Source organism: Stegostoma tigrinum, chromosome 12, assembly GCF_030684315.1.
Source record: "Stegostoma tigrinum isolate sSteTig4 chromosome 12, sSteTig4.hap1, whole genome shotgun sequence".
In the NCBI taxonomy this organism is placed as follows: Eukaryota; Metazoa; Chordata; class Chondrichthyes; order Orectolobiformes; family Stegostomatidae; genus Stegostoma; species Stegostoma tigrinum.
Window position 1 is genome coordinate 65,770,533 of NC_081365.1, and position 11,027 is coordinate 65,781,559.

Sequence of the window (11,027 nt, forward strand, 5' to 3'; positions counted from 1 at the left end):
AGGTAGGGAGGGGATAGGTCAGTCCAGGGAAGACAGACAGGTCAAGGAGGTGGGATGAGGTTAGTAGGTAGCTAGGGGTGCGGCTTGGGGTGGGAGGAAGGGATGGGTAAGAGGAAGAACCGGTTCTTAGAAGAACCCTAACCGGTTCTTCCTCTCACCCATCCCTTCCTCCCACCCCAAGCCGCACCCCCAGCTACCTACTAACCTCATCCCACCTCCTTGACCTGTCCGTCTTCCCTGGACTGACCTATCCCCTCCCTACCTCCCCACCTATACTCTCTCCACCTATCTTCTTTACTCTTCATCTTCGGTCCGCCTCCCCCTCTCTCCCTATTTATTCCAGTTCCCTCTCCCCATCCCCCTCTCTGATGAAGGGTCTAGGCCCGAAACGTCAGCTTTTGTGCTCCTGAGATGCTGCTTGGCCTGCTGTGTTCATCCAACCTCACATTTTATTATCCATAAATTTTATGGGATCTTGTTCAAAAGTTCTTAAGCTTCAAAATTGCAAGAAAAGTTTCTCAATGTCCTGCTCCCTGTATTTTCGAACAAACCCATCAAGTACACGCTGCATGCTAGTAAGTGAAAGCACATTGTGACTACTTTGCAAAGTTGGAATCATTGGAACTTCATGCTTTTAATAGACAGATATTGCGTGGGATGATGGCTCTGAAAGAATTAATGTTGGAGTTGCATTGAGCACTGTCCAGTCTGATGCCAAACAGCCTTTGGTTGGACAGTCAGGCACTCTTGCATGAGATCCTGACAGAGACAGAAACAGCACCTCTAGCTCCTGGGTAGTCTTCAATAATTTTGGCAAATCAGTCAATGTAATTTACCTGTTGATAACATGCATACGTTACATTCCTGGAATGTAAGAATTGGGCCTGGTTGTTGCCGGTCACCCTTTGACAACAGCTATTGGCTCAGCACAGGAAAAGGATCAAGCCTATATCGATAACCAACCAACTTTATTGGTTAGTTAGAACCGACATACGATGCAAACCGTTTGGTCAAGAAAAGTGAAAAGCCTGCATTGCAATTCATACAATCTATGTGCACACCTGTTAGGTTTCTCAGAGATTCCCCTGAACAGCCACAGAAAATAAAGGCTAATATACCCGAGAATAGGAGCTCACTGTGGCCAGGTGATGTTTTTTTTTCCTCTCTCTCTCTTCCTCCCCCCCCCCCCCCCAACCCACCCCAGATACCTTGTGTAATCTCAATCTTTCTAAGCCTATGGCCCTCAACTTCGGGGAAAGTTGATCTCCCGAGTTTTCACAGCTGGTACGCCTGAAATCTTTCATTTTTATCCTTTTGCCTCAATTTCCCAAGCAACACTTCCCTTCTCATTGTTTGTTCTGGCTTGTGTGGTGAGCTGGTGTCTTTTTGTTATAGACACTCTCTCCAAGGACCGTTAATGTTTCCTCATTACTCTTCCACCAAATAAGGATTTATACCTTGTGCTATTCCTCTCAGCTGACCTGGTTCAAACTATTCCAGTTATCATGAGACAGTGAACGGGGCTAGGGTGAATTCACAACTTGCTGTTTTTATGTGTGAGCAACCCCTGGCCAACACTGAAATGTTCATTCCATAGGTGAGTCTCTTCGTTGGGAACCTTGGAGATGAAGGAGGTTCATCATAATGCAGCACAATGGGAGAAGGATCACAATGCTTGGGCAAGCTAACAATGTCATTCAATCTACTCATCATGACACTTCAATAGGAGGTGAAAGCAAGGTAAGTCTTCACAAATTCTGTCCAATCTTCTTTACACGAAGGCTCATATTCCTAAAAGAATGAGCTAATTTTTCACACATTGAAATTAAATGAATTTAACTTGTTATTAAATGTTTAAACATTTGCCTGGCAAGCCAACAAAGATTTCTTCAGATTTTATAAGAAGTGAATGTCTGTTTACGCCAGCACCATTGTAATTAAGTATTGTGTATAAAAGTTGTTTCAAAGCAAGGATGTGGCCTTGGACCTTACTTGTTGATTTTCAAAAATGTGTGGTGTGAAGCCATTCTAAATTGTCAGGTAATACACTAATACTTGATCCAAAATCAAGAGAAATCATGTATCAAAATTCCTGACTTCTAAATTGATAGATAAATAGTCAACAAGTAAGCAGTTTTCTTTGTGAAGTTTGGTTTCCTATTCATAATTGGGGGTGGGGACTGAAAACAGAACTGTCATGGTTTTTGAGGCTTAAGAAAGAAGGAATTCCTAAGGTTGGAGGTTGTTGATAGACGCCGGTGCTGGGATATTTCAGCTAAGCAGAACAATGTCTGAAGGATGTCGGAAGCTTTAGTGTTTTGGAACTTACTTTTGCATTATTTTGTTTGGAATTCAGAATGCAGTAAAAGGAGTTGAAAACATTAATCTCATTGATTAATTAGTTGATGCGGAAGTACCTTTTCTTTAGTTTGGATTATCAGTCAGCTGTTAAGACATGTTTGATCTGCGTTGGTTTTAATTTCTTCATTGCATGTAAAAGTCTTGATGAAAACTTGTCTTGAGGACTTCTCTGACTGATCGTTAATTAGTCTTTTACAATCCCCACACTAATTAATAATTTAGTAACAGTACAAATTCAGGGGCAAGGACTAAACCTTGCATCCTGTTTTTAGAAAAAGCGGGGTGAAACCAACAGATTTCTAACCTTTGACCTTTTATCATAATATCTCCAGTGTCTGCTTCTTTTGTTTTTAGCTTTTTCATTTCAATACACCAACCTTCAACTCACTTTCCTTTTTTTCTTAAGGCATCAGTATTCTCCTCCACCTCCAACTCCCCCGCATTTGTTTCAATTGCCTGTCTCCGAGCTAATCTGGCTGTTTTAATGCAAATGTCAGGAAAAGAAGATTCAAAACTTAGATGAAATCAAGCAAACCTTTGATCCACAATTAATTGACAGTCTCTTATTTTGATCTCTATTTTGATTTAAATCAGCATCTGCAATACAGATGGAGGCTTTCAGCTGAAATGTTAAGATGTTGTTCAGTTTCAGGTATAAATTTTCTTCCTATATGTTTCTATTATCATTTTATTTTTATTTGTAAGAATATGTATTTCACAGGAAGCAACTTAATGTTCTTCATTGAATACACCTTACTGAAAGGTTTCAAACAGTGATTGGCCTGATACTAGCCTTTGGCAGTTTTGGTACAACCTGGATAGCTTTAACACATAGTCACTGCATGGCAGCAGAAGAAAGATAGTGCAGCTGATTTGTTTGCATCCAATGCCTGTAAGATGGTCCTAGATCTCCAATGGCATTAGAATAGGTGTAGGGTGACCCTGGCCCATTCATACACATGACCAAAAGTTCTCCCCATTCAAAGTGATTGCATGTTTACCATGAGTAAAACCAGCCAAATCTGGCACATCCCATCAAGTGAATAGAGCTAAAGATAAATGTGAATATTGTGCGGCTGGACCCTGTATTCTTACAGTTGGATGTCTGGTTGTTTACATAGTAATTTGTAGAGAGCTTGGCTAAAGTCTGGTCACGTTTCAATCAGTGTCACAGATACTTCACTGATCAGCAAGAGCCATGGACTAGAAGATAAAAGCACATCATTCAGAATATTCAGCATAGGAACAAAGAGGGTAGAGAACTGATTCTGATTAGGTCAGGAGTATAGAGTATAAGGATGTCTGTACCATGAATGCAATGAAATGGAAGTCATGGAAATGATTCCTGCGGATTGATGTTGGGCTTGGATGTATCAAAATGAGTACAGAATAATTTGAGATGTTGGGTTATGATGTCTAGATCTATCTGTGTCAGCTTGTTGCCATGAAATTAGATTTTGATTGAATTAGTTCCCTTTGACATTCGCTGCCACTAAACATCCATTAACTTTTCCACTGAAGAATGAGAAAGGATTTTACGAAATGAAAAAACCCCGTGCTTGCTTCACAGCCATTCCTTTAACATGACAATTACCACTTTAAACTTGCAGTCTGATTTTTCTCTCTATTCAGAAGTCCTGCCACAGATGGACACAGCAGTTCATTACTGGACTACTTTGATGATTGTCTGCCTAACAACCCTAAAGGAATTAATGTAATACACTGTAGTATCAGCTCTCTGTGCTCTCCCTATCTGTGTATATACTCTTTCACTGAGTATATTGATGCATATGAAATTCAACAAAACTAAAAATTACAGTACAAAATGACAAGGTGTAATATCAATACTATGTTGTTTTGACCTTTTATTGAACTTCATGCATCAATGAAAGTCAAATGCAAAATAAACTGAAGGAAACTTTAAGACATCAATTTATTTAACAACAGGCGTGCTGTGGGTGTTGGATGTGTGACTGATAAAGTTAGCAGGAGAGGATAAAAGAAGAGTGTAGCCTTCTAAATTATTCAATGAATCTCCCTAATGACAAGATAGCAGGAATGGTCCTCATCTGTTTTGACAGCTGTGGCATTTTAACACAGAAGCATGTTGTCAATCACAGATGCCCAGTTTCTAGCAGAGAGCGATGTGTATGCTTCGTGTGACATAATCCCACTGATAGATATCAGAAATGACAGAAGAAAATGTCAAACTGAAAAAAAGTTCCAGTTCTTTGCGGCTAGGTAAATTCGAGAATGTTTTGTCATTGCTCTGCACGAGCACTGTATGAACTACAGCCACATTCGTGGTAGAACAATGGCTGCTCTTCAATGTGCATGCTCATCCTGAGTAACAGTGACCAGAGTAGACCGTCCATCCTCAACCTACTGGAACTATCTGCAGCCTACAATCCTGTTGATTACAATATCCTCTCTAAACACCATTTGTGTGACATCCACCTGGAGTGAATTTCCCTTCCAAAAATTAACTTTGTACTTAAAGAATCGTACCACTGAATCACTTGCAATGGCTTTTCTTCCAATCCCTGCACTATTAGCTCTGAAGTTCCACAAGGATCTATTTCTCATCTACATGATGCCTGTTGACATCATTATCTGAGGGCACAACTTCAGAATCACTGTGCTGATCACAGAATTGTTATGGTGTAGAGGCCATTCAGCCCAGCTTATCTGTGCCAGCTCTTCAAATGAGTATGATATAACTTAGTTCCACTCTCTGACATTTTTCACATTCTTTGTACATGATCCTTCTGAAATAATCATCTATTTCCTCTTAAATTCCTTAATTGATCCTGTCCCGACCATACTTTTGGGTACATCACGTTTGCTTCTTTTGAAAACTATTTCAAATCTGCATTATCTTGTTCTTAACCTTTTTTTGAGTGCTAACATCTTTTCCCTGTCTATGCTATCCAGTCCCTTCATGATTTGTAAAATTTCCACTGGATCTCTTTCTCTCCAAGACGAACAGTCCCAACCTATCCAACCTCTCTTAATCACAGAAGTTTCTCATCCTCTGGCAAAAAAGTAAAAATTGTCAGAAAAGCTCAGCAGGTCTGGCAGCATCTGTGGAGAGCAGTCAGTTAACATTATGGGTCAAGTGGCCCCTCTTCAAATCATCCCTGGACCATTCCTGCAATCTCAAAGCTGTAAACATCCTTCCTACAGTGGGCACTCAAGGCTGTATAGAATATTTTGGCTAAAATCTAAAGGGTGAATTATACAAGTTCAGTATCACCTCCTTGCTTTTGTACTCAATGCCCTTAATAATAAAGCCCAGACTGCTATATGTTTTATTAGCTGCTCTCTCTCCACTGTCCTGCCACATTTAATGATCTGATTCACCGAGATCTTCACTCTCCTACACCCTTTTTAGACTGATACATATTTCATATTGATACTAATTCATATTTCCTTTCAGTGTTCTTGCCAAAACACATGAACACTCTCTTCTCCGCATTCAAATTCATCCGCTACACCTCTGTTCAGTCCACATCCTTCAGAAGTTCTGTGCTGTCTTCCTCATAGTTCCAAATTTCATGTAATCCACAAATTTTGAAATTTTCTGCTGCACACCAGCACATCAATCAATTAAAATATATCAGAAAAAAGTAAGGGTCCCAATACTGACCTTTAAAGCGTCCTTTACAAATGTTCCTTCAGCTTGAAAAGTATCCATTGACCATTACACTGTTTCCAATCACTCTCAGCTAATTTTATATCCATGCTGCTACTGTCAGTTTTACTGTTCCCAGCTCTGTCTCACAGCACAGCGCAGTTTTCTACTGACATGCATTCTTAGATGAGTAGACATTTCTTTCAATTGTATCTTGTGAAGAGCAAAGTCATTGTCTTTGATTTCCACCAGAACCATAATCTCTGTTCCCAATCCTCTAGCAACTAACTGAAGCTGAGTCAAACCATTCAAACCTCTCGTGCACGTCAACACCAGGATAAGCTTTCTGATGGTCTTGATTGTACATTATTCCATCTACTTCTGCTTTCATAACTGACCCTAACTGAACAACTCATTGCTGAAACCTTCATTGATGCTTTTGTTGCCTCAAAACTTGACTATTCACTCTCCTGGTAGTACTCCTAATTTTACACTATATATAAAATCCTAATTCACACCTTGTGGTATCCTCAGATGACCACTACTGGCATCTTGTGGTATTTGAACCGCTAGCAGTTTGTGCTACTGGATGAAGGGTTTGAGATCAGTTGCTGCCTACAACCCTCCTTTGTCTTTTGTTTGCCTTGGGCCTATCTGGTGATTTAATTGGAGAGGATACTCCACTACAGAATATTTACAAAAGAGGATTACTACATGATGGCAATATCTACAACTCCTTTTGATCAGGTATAATCACTAGGATCTGAGGAAGCTGATACAGATACATCTGCTCTCTCTGAAAGCTAGAGTTGAACTGTTTGTCTCCACCCACTGACTGACATCTGTAGAATGGGTGGAGCATTTACCCTTTTAGAACATTATAACCATATATAACACATGTCTTCACTTACTCCTGTACTTGCTGACTTAAATAGCCGCTTTGTGTGGCTTATTTGTTTCAAATTTCTTGACGTGGCTTCCAATTCCCTAGACAGGTCCTCCCTAATCTCTAATTTGTTCATCCTGATAAGGCTTTGTAATCTGTGATTTTCCTTTTTCTGGCATTTTGCACATCCCCAATTGTAAGTATTTTGACAGTGGTGTATTATGCTCAGGAATTCCCTTGGTAATCCCCTCTGCCTCGTTGCTGTCTTCTTTTCATTCTTTGAGTTACTTTGTGAAATCCACCTGCTTCACTAAACACTCAAATATCTGTCTGATATTTGCTCATGTGGCTTAGTGTTTAGTGTCATATGATGACTTAATTGTAAAAGATCTTTGGGCATTATACAACACATGTATACATTGCAAATGGTTATTGATTATATTTTGGGTTAAGCAACAAAAATTTCAGTTTGTATAGTGCCTTTAACAGATCAAAATGTCCCAAGATCCTTTGTTTGAGGAACCTCCTGCAACATTTATCAACAAGCCACAGAAGGGGTTATTAGGGCAGGTAACCAAAAACTGGGTCAAAGGTTTAAGATTTTGAAAGTGAAGATGAATTTTTAAATTGAATTGTTTCTGCATTGAGAGCTCAAATACCAGAGATGCCTAATGGGTCGCAGAAGGGGTATGAGTTAGAGATTTATTACACTGGTAGAGATAAAAATGCAGAAACATTCTGAAACACAAACCCCATCCTATTCGAGCCTGTGTACTTCTGGTTTTACCAGGGGTGAAATGAGGGTGGTCAACCTACTACTGTAAAGTCTGTTGTTCACTTAAATAATGTGGTGAAGCTCTGTGCTGTCATTTAAACAGCAATTCTATTTCTAACCACAAGACTGTGAGTTTCCGAGGCCATAGGAAACCAGTTTCAAGGAGACCAGAAGAGCTGAATAACACAGCAGTGTCTGCAGGCCAAGAGGAGTAGGAGTGTATCCTTCAGGTCTCGCAGGCCATCCAGTGAACCCTTCCCTTCCCTTCCACCTCCAAGTTGTCTCTTTGTCCCTTTTTGGCATTGCCAGTTATCCAGCTACCATTGTTAGCCATCCCACATTTAAACACATGCCAAACAGGAGCTCTCCAATGCTCATCACTCAACTCCCACTGCAGCTACATGCGCATTTCATCTGTGGCATTACAGTCTAATAGCTCAGAAAGCCCCAGTCTATTAATCAGACTGCCTAAGGGCAGAAAATAGGTTTAGAAGAGTCTTGCGGTTATAAATTGCGGGATATTTAGGGAGCCTGGAAAGATGGCAAGCTCATCTTCGGGATAAAATTCAATTCTTTTGAAGAGCCCCTTTTTAAAGATCTGTCATTCAGCTCCTGCTAATCTGTATCACAACTGCACGATGACAGTACAGAAGTGAAGAGCCTACCATCGGTTATCTCTGTTCAGGTCTTACTCCCTGCATTGTGTAGGTTTTTCAAATATAGTATTTCCTTCCATTATTTTCAAAGTTGGATGAATGGGCACTCTTTAATAGCACATTGCTGTCCTCAAGTGGCAGTTTCTCTCATCACAACTTCCTGTTTTTAATCCTGTTCATTAGCGATGTTGGGAATAATACTTTCAGTGCAAAGTAGTTCCATTGATCAATGGCAAAACAGACAAGATTGGAATATACATAGTCAAATGAGTGAGAAGAAAATTCAATATGAATGCAATACATGGTGAGGTAAGTGCAGTGGGTTTAGTGTTTGTTTTAAAAGGACCCCTTTGTCCAAAGTTTTTATTTTGCAAACTAAATCCACTAAGGGACATTGAATGCTCAATTACTTGTCGAGTCTTAATCTTGCCATATTTTGCAAGCCTTCATTATCTCTTTCGAGGAAAAGAACTTGATTTTTATGTTCTTTAAGTTCTCTCCTTTACAAAAAAGAGAAATTCCTTCTCTATTTTCTTTTTCACAGATGAGTGAAACACTTTGGTTCATTTCTGTCATGAATCATTGGGGTAGCAATCAAAAAACATTATTCCCAGAGTTGTCACAAAAGTTAAAGCTTTCGAAAAGTATGCAAACTTCCTCAATTTACCTGATTTTTAGACCCAGAATGATAGAATCAGAGTCATACAGCACCAAAATAGACCATTCAATCTAACTTGCTCATGCTGACCACCATGTCTCAATCTGATTTAATCCCATTTGCCAGAATTTAACTCCTATCCTCCTAAACTCTTCCAATCATGTACCCATTCAGACAATTTTTACATGTTGCAATTATACCCACATCCACCACTTCATCTGGCAGCTCTTTCCTTGAAATCATAGACCAGGTTTCTGCATTTCTCAAGGATTGTTAGTTATTACAAGTAATTTAGACTCTAGCTTCAGATGACCAATTTAATCTGTCAGCATATGACACCACAGATTCAAACTCTAGTCCCCTTAAACTCTCCCTTACAGACACAGCCAGTCAGTCAGGCAGATTCTTCACTTGTGAAGATCAGTTGGGAAGAGATTTGTCAGCGATTTCATTGGCACACCCGTTGGTGGCTGTGGAGTCCTATCCTGGACCTGAAGATCCTGGGGCAGTGCAGGCAGTGGAATGCTCCGGACAGCAGGGCTTGAGATGAGGGCTCCTTCCTGCGTTTCCGTCTGTCCTCTGCAGCTGCTCTCCTCAAACATTTGAACTGCTCCGTCGCCATCGTAGTTTTCTTCCGCCATGCATCCCTGTCAGAGGCCAGCTTTTGCCATTCCGTTGAGGTGATACCGGCCTGAGACAGCTGTTGCTTCAGTTGATCCTTGTAGCACTTGCGCGGGGCACTGCGGTTTCTTCTGCCAGTGCAGAGTTCCCCGAACAACACTGTCTTGGGTATTCTGGTGTTGTCCATCCGTGATACGTGACCCGACCATCAAAGTTGCTTCAGGAGAAGGGTCGCTTCGATGCTGGGGAGCCGGGCCTTTTCCAGCACTTCGTTGTTAGAGACGCGGTCCTGCCAGGTGATGCCCAATATAGAGCGCAGGCAACGTTGGTGGAAGCGTTCCAGCAGCCACATCTGTTTCCGATACAGAACCCAGGCCTCGGAGCCGTAGAGCAGTGTGGTGATGACCACGGCCTTGTAAACCTGGATATTCGTCGAATGGTTTCCCCATACATGCTTCCGCAGTCACCCGAAGGCGCTACTTGCTTTTGCAAGGTGATTGTCGACGTCTCCTGCGACTGTAGCACCATTGGAGATTACGCTTCCTAGGTACGTGAAGCGTTCGACCGTGTTGAGGTGGTGGCCGTCGATCGAGATTCGAGTTGGGTTGGAAGCGCTGCATGGTGGCTTCTGGTACAGGATCTCCGTCTTCTTCAGACTGATCGTTAGCCTGAAAGCCTTTGCAGCTTCGGAGAAGCACCTCACTGCAGTCTGTAGTGCATCTTCTGTGTGTGTGAGTAGGGCGCAGTCGTCCGCATACAGCAGCTCCACGATGGGCCCCCGTGTTGTCTTCGTGCGAGCGAGGAAGCGGCGCAGATTGAAGATATTGCCGTCCAGGCAGAAGTGAATGTAGATGCTGTTCGTGATGCCCTCCTTCACTTCCTGCAGCATCATGCTGAAGAAGATGGCGGAGAGTGTTGGTGCCAAGACGCAGCCCTGCTTCATGCCATTGCTGATGGGGAGCGGGTGTGATAAGTCACCGTTGTATTTCACCTTGCCGCTCTGACCTTCATGAAGTTGCTGTTGGATGGTTAATAACTTAGGAGGGCATCCGAGCTTCCCCAGGATTTTCCATAGACCGTCGTGGCTGACAGTATCGAAGGCTTTGGTGAGGTCAATGAATGCCGCGTATTGTCCAATGTCCTGCTCACAGCATTTCTCCTGAAGTTGGCATAGTGCGAAGATCATGTCAAATACACAGGGAAATGTGCGTGGATGGAGGAAAAACTAGAAAAACAGCCCAGAAGATCTGGTGAAGTCGTTTCTTGACCTTCATTTTCTGAATGCTTGAACTGATTTGTGAGAGGCACAGGGTGGTTCACTTATAAAAGGTTATCCATTGACATATTAATTAAATGTGTCAGCCTTCAGCAACTGCTGAAGAAGAGAGAAACTGGCTTTCTTTAGGTTTAAAATAGCTTTTGACTGGCAAGATCAG